The following is a 6000-nucleotide window of genomic DNA, read 5'->3' as shown; positions in this document are numbered from 1 at the left end:
CCACAGGGCACCCCCAGGACCCCTAAGACCCCCAGGACCCCCATTTCTGGGCTGCCCCGGGGAGCTGTGCTGAGGGCTGGGGGGGTCCTGGCTCACCCAACGCTGCCTCGCTGCTCCGGTAAAGCCCGATCTGCGGCAAATTTCCAGGTGGTGGTTTCGTTTAGTCCCATTTCTGGGAGATTTAATAAGGCTTTTCATAGTTTCTTCTGGTTGAGGGTATTTGGCACTTCAGCTTGCTCGGCTCTCGATGTCTTTGATCAATCAGACGGGTCAGATCCCTTTGGTCTGCCACTTCACAGCGTTTCTCCAGGTTCATTTCTGCAGCTCTGTTCTGAGCCCTCGGTGTCTTCCCCCAGACCTCTCAGACGGGCTGGACGTAATGATGCCCCGGCAGCCTCAGCAAGACAATTCAATAGAAATGGTTTTTTTTTATTTAAAAAGCAAAGCAGCCGCTGGATCATTTCGGGTTCCCCATGTCCGTGCTTTATTTTTCCATTCCTTGTGATGCTGGGAACAGCAAACAAATGATGCCGTGTGCGTACATCAGGCCTGCAACGAGCACTAATGATTCCGCAATAAAGGCAGGACGGTAACTGGGAAGACAGGGCTGAAGAAAAATAAGGTGGGTGCACGTGGTAAAATATTTTAAAAACACATCCCTCATTTCGGAGTATCGAGACATGATCACAGCTAAAAATATGGCCATCCATCAAAGTGCTGTCACACGGAGAGTTTGGGACTCGTTTTAGACAATGAAGAACTAAAAGAAACGCCGACGTCCTTCCAATATTAATACATAACTAAGCAATCTAAGCGGAGGATATTACATTAATGGCATAAATGGATCATAATAAAAGACCATTCTGACATGTCAATACTTTTACTCAGCTGTATTAGAGGAATCAGAAATGGAAAAGGCCTTTTGATACGGGCTGGCGTCTGCATTCCTAATGCAGCACCCGGCCAGGGGAGCGGAGCCGTCGGGCAGAGCGTGGGGCTGGGGCAGCTTCCCTTCTACCTGAGCTTTGCCTCAGTTTCCCTCCCCGATCCCCTCCTTCCCCACCCTCTTGCAGCACCCCGGGGGACGCAGCCTTGCTCAGGGACCGGTCCCATCCTGCTCAGGTTTCGGGAGCCAGCCCTCGGCCAGCGCTGCCCTGACAGCCGCTCGCCGAATCCTGCACATCACCCGCTTCTCTGCCCTGACTAATTGGTTATCCGAGCACCCAAGATTAATTACCGGCACTTCAATTCCTCGGTGAGCACTTAGCCACCGCCACGCTGCGCTCTGCAGCGAGAGCAGCGGGCGGTTCTCCTGCCAGCCCCGGCTCCCCAGGCAGCAACAGCCCCCAGCAGCACCCAGCAGCACCCAGTAGCACCCAGTACCACCCAGTAGCACCCAGTAGCACCCAGCAGCTCCCTGCCTCTCCTTGCTGCCTGCTCCCACCCCTGCAGCCACCCAGGAAGGAAATCATCTGTTTGGAACAGAAAGCACTTCCCCATTTCACTGTAGCACAACTTTGGCGTTATGATGACGATGATTATTGCTTTTATTGCTGTTATTGGTGTTATTATTGCCCACTCCACAATCAGTTTGCATTGTTTCTAGAAAGCCTGCCTGAGTTTCGCAGCGTGGGGCGAGGAAGACCTGCATTATTTGCAGGGCTGGAAGGTTTCCAGCAATGCTGCTTGCTTTTGTTTGGTTTTGGGCACAAAAAGCAATGGGAACTTTCTTTAGGAATTAGAAATTTGGAAGTTTGGGAAATGGAAACCAAGGGAAAATAAGGAGATGCGGTGTGGAGCCGATCTGCTTGCTTCGAATGTGCAGATCGCTTTGCGAAATGGTCTGACCCTGAGCGGTGTCTTGGGTCTCCTGGGAAGAGAGAAAGACAATTTTGCTTTGAGCTGAATGGGACTGAAGGGCTTTTCCTTTTTCCTTTAATTAAAAGGGACTCCCATTTAAAATAAAATAAAGCCAAATAGAGAAGCCATAGAAAAGCCTCCTATGGAGAGGGGAAAAAAAAAATAATAGGAGAATCTATTACAAAAAATTGGAAGCAGACAGACTGCGCTCATCTGGGGGAACGTTTTCACTTAGAGCATTGGGGTTTTCCCGTTCTCCAGCCAGGCTTGGCAGGCAGAGGGGAAGGCGAGGGGAAGCACAAACACGCTGGGGTGTTTTCTGGGATGGGTGAGGGTCCCAGGAGCCTGGGGAGGGGACGTGGGTGTAGGGACACGACCGGGGCTGGCTCACAGACAAACGCTGCCCTTTTTCTCCCCATGGAGTGCAGGGGTGGAGGCTGAGCATCGCCCCGCACGCTCAGCACCCCGTCCTGTGGTCCTGTGGCAGACTCACAGGCATGGGACGGAGCTGGTTCTTCCCCCCAAGTCATCAAACCAGGGGAAACGAGACCAAACGACAGACAAAAGGGGCAGTTAAACAATCTGCTTCAGCCTCGCCTCGCAGCACTCCCAGGGGGGTTCTCAGCAGTGATGGCTTTCCCCTGCGGGGAAGATTGGGTTTCTGAAGAAACACCGGAAGGTATTTCAAGGCAATAAATAGTGGTTGAGGGGGGAGAAAATTCATGGAGAGAGGATTGCTGTCTCCTTCCCCATGGACTGAGCCCAGCTTGCCTTTCAAGCCCTGGCCGCCAGCTGTGCGGGTCCTGCTCGGGTGTCCTGAGATGCCCACACGGGCTGGGGAACCCCCATGCTGCTGCCCAAGGATACGGGGCTGGGAACATGTCCTGTGGGATTGGGAGGTGGGATTGGGTTCTCCTTCATGTTCTCTTCTGAAGCAATCCCACTCAGAGATGAAGCTTTTTCCAGCATCTGGAAGTGCCTGGCCCAAAGTCCTCTCCTGCCACAGCCCCTGTGGCCCCTTCCTCTGACCCTGCTGGGGATGAGACAGCAGAGACAGTGCCTGAGGTTGAGCCCTGACTGCCCCTGACACATCCAATGTCATTTTCCTTTTCCAAGACCCGTCAATGCTGGCCATCAGAGAGCTGCTCAAAGCACCGAGGAGCTCGTCCTACAGTGCTGCAAGCAAGGAGGGGCAAGGGAAGACGCTTCCACCAAGATTAAGGAGAGAGGATGCCAAGAAGATGCTTCCACCAAGCTTAAGGATGCCAAGAGGAGGGGCAGAAGCGGGCTGCAGGAATCCCTCTGACCTGACACAACCCCAATCTTCTGCAGCCATTTCCCCCAAGGCCAGGAGGAGAAAACTCCTCCGGGGGGCTTTCAAACAAACCTGGAGGGAAGGAGTCATTAAAAACCCGGAGCTAAACAGAAAATGAGAAAAAGCATCAGGCTCATCTCAACGTTAGGTGCCGGACAGAGGCAATGCTGCAGATCTCTTCTCGCCATGCTTCAGTAAGGTGTCTGATACGGTGCCTTGTGGGAAGTCATTAATGAAGACAGGGATTAATGGGAGAGGGGAGACTGCGCAAGGAGCTCGCTAAAGAGGAGCTGACAGCTCCGTGCGCCCGGCGCGGCGGTGTCTGGCTCGCAGAAGATGGGTCCTGAGGACAACTGAGTAATTTGGCTCCTGACCTCAGCACAAATATTAGGGATGCATCAGCAGCAGTGCGGGGAAGAGCCATCAGCGCACAGAAAGGAGGAGTAATGCCTCTGATTGAACCACTGGTGGGATTTAGCTGCCGTCCTCCACACCTTTGGTCTCCTCCCGAAGGCAATTTGAGACAGGGAGAGGGCAGAGAGGGCTCTGCTGCTGCCGGAGGGAGCGAGCACCCAGCTGATGGGAGGAGGCAGAGAGTGGCTTCCTTGGCCTGTAAAAAGGAGGTTAAGGATGTGTCAGGGAAGGAGAAGAGCACTTTAGGTTAAAGGACTCTCTTTGCAGAGGAAAACCGAGGGGAAACTGGGCAGTAATACACTTAAGCTCAAAGTCAGGAGAAGTTTAGGAATTAGAAAAGCGACCTACACAGCGCTAAGACGGGGCCGGTGCATGAATGTCAGAGGTGGTGGCACGACCTCGTTGCCTTCAATAGCAGGCAGCCGGACTGATCCAGGACCTCCTTTCCCATCCTGTATCCGACCCCCTTCACCCACCCCATGCCTCCTGGGGCAGCCTCGCAGGCTGGTTTTGCTGCATGATGCTCCAGCAACAGCTCTCCGGCCACCTCTGCTCTCCAGCGTGACCCTCGCCTTGGTGCACCTGGCTCCGAGCAGCCGAGTGACACCTTCCAGCCACGTAGGAGAAGGCACATCCCTACGGCTTGCTCCCAGCCAGAGTCCACGGCGGGGTCCATCTGCCTCGCAGCAGCCTCCTCGCGTGTGCCAGGCCCGCATGAATAAAACATCTTCCCAGGAACCTCAATTTTCCACTGGCTGAGCCTTGTCTCCGCTAGCTGTCACCGCCCTGCCTCTCGCACGCTCCGCAGCCTCCACCAGAAAAGGCAGGGATGTTAAGCGGGTCGAGGCTGAGAACACCATTAAGGAGAGGAAACAAAGCAAGGAGAGAGAAAGCTCGCGTCTCCAACCCCAACTTTCTCCTCCTTTTATTCGTTTTTCTCTTCCTGCTGAGGAATTTACACTCGGGCTCCCGTGGTTTGCCTTCTTCTTAGGAAAAATAAGCCTAGTGTGTCCCGATGGCTTCTTGGTGCTGTGCAAAACATAAATAAGGAAAGCTTTTGATGTCGGGGAAGAGTTGGGGAGCTCAGCAGCCCTGCTTGCACAGCTTTGAAGTGAGGCGAGGCTTTTGTCAAGGGGGGTGGGCAGGAGATGCTGCCGAGGAGGATTGGGGTGGGAAGGGGTCTCGGCACCACACCTTGCCCCTGTGGAAGGCTGTCAGGGACTGGGCAGGGAGCTGGGGATTGTCCTGGGAATGGGATCGTATGGGATCATGCCTCTGCCCCGGTCCTTCATCCCCAGAACAGAGCTGTGGTCGCTTGAGCTGCTTCCCAGACCCTTATGGGGACAGTTCCTGTTTAAAGAGGAACTGATATCACCACTGATAATGGGGACATCAAACCTACAGCAGCTGTGGGCACCACGTGCAAGGAGAGCTAAAGGGATCTGCACCCAAACCATCCCTGTCCCCCAAATGCTGTGAGCCACTGCTGGGGTCAGGCTGCTCTGGTGGCTCATCCCATCACCCCTTGGAAAACCCCAACCTCAAATGATGAGGACGGGCTGCAAAAGCCATGTGCAGACAGGCAAGCAGCCGCAATGCAATGGGAGCAGAGCACAGAGGTGCACGTGGCAGCAGCTGCTGCTGGCTTGGCCTCGCACTGTGAGCATGGCAGCACTCATTATCGTGTTTTTTTTTCATCTGACACCCCGCTGTGTCACTCAGGCACGTCAGCTGCCGACAGGGAGGTGGCCCAGAACCAAGCCGTTTCCATCTGCACGTCGTTGGGGGCCCTGAATCACACCCAGCCCAGAACCCAAAAACGAGCCGGGGCTGGGGAGTTTTTCCTTTCCGTGCCTCTGCCGGATCTGTGCTGCCTCTATCCACAGCTACATCCCGCAGGAAAACCCATGCCCATTCCCTTCCCTCATCCTCACTCGTGGAACATCTCCCCAGAACCGTCCCCAGCACTCGGCGTTCCCGGGAAGGTCCTGCTCCTCCTCAAGCAGCGCAGAGCCAATTCACGTGGCGCTGTTGTTTTTAGCCCAGCGGTTTGGGATTGATCACTAAAGAGCTTTTTTTTTTTTCTTTCTTTCTTTTTCTGGTTCGGTTCCAGGTTGCTGCCTGCCATCCTCCTCCATTTTCTGTAGCTTTTGTAACCTTGACGTGTGAGGAGATAAAAAGCGCTCCCCGCTCTCGTGCTGGAGCCAGGATGCTTTCCCTGCTGTCCCAAAACGGGGCTGGGCATGAAGCATTTCCATGGATGCCACTCTGCACAACCAGGGCTGCACGGCCCTGTAAAACACTTCCCTTGGTGTGAGAGGAGTTTCATTTCCCTGCTGAGTGGGTGGACTTTTTTTTTTCTCTCTCCCAGAATAATCTGGAAGGACATCTCAAAAATTCCAGCTCGTTTC

The sequence above is a fragment of the Anas platyrhynchos genome, chromosome 20 (genome assembly GCF_047663525.1).
Source record: "Anas platyrhynchos isolate ZD024472 breed Pekin duck chromosome 20, IASCAAS_PekinDuck_T2T, whole genome shotgun sequence".
NCBI lineage: Eukaryota > Metazoa > Chordata > Aves > Anseriformes > Anatidae > Anas > Anas platyrhynchos.
Note: the sequence above shows the minus strand (reverse complement) of the source record.